This window comes from Lupinus angustifolius, chromosome LG13 (genome assembly GCF_001865875.1).
Source record: "Lupinus angustifolius cultivar Tanjil chromosome LG13, LupAngTanjil_v1.0, whole genome shotgun sequence".
In the NCBI taxonomy this organism is placed as follows: Eukaryota; Viridiplantae; Streptophyta; class Magnoliopsida; order Fabales; family Fabaceae; genus Lupinus; species Lupinus angustifolius.
In genome coordinates, this window is record NC_032021.1 from 8,731,992 (window position 1) to 8,732,347 (window position 356).

Genomic DNA, 356 nt, shown 5'->3' on the forward strand with positions numbered 1-356 from the left:
ATCTACCCTTATCCCAGTTAGATACCATTTTAGGGATGGACTGGTTATCTAAAAATCATGTTCTCTTGAACTGTTTTAGTAAAACCGTAGTGAGGCTAAAAATCATGGACTGTCTATAGAAACCAGTAAACCCATTTATGAGGCTAAAAATACATCTGCCAATGAGATGGAGAAGTTGTTGAAGAACGGAGCTCAGGTGTTTATGATGTTGGCTTCGTTGGAAAAGGGAGGTAGAGCAAAGGTTCAAAGCCTACCTGTAGTCAGAGACTTCTCCGAGGTATTTCCGGAAGACATTCCTGGATTACCTCTAGTAAGGGAGATAGAGTTTGTTATCGATCTAGTTCCTAGAATTGGAC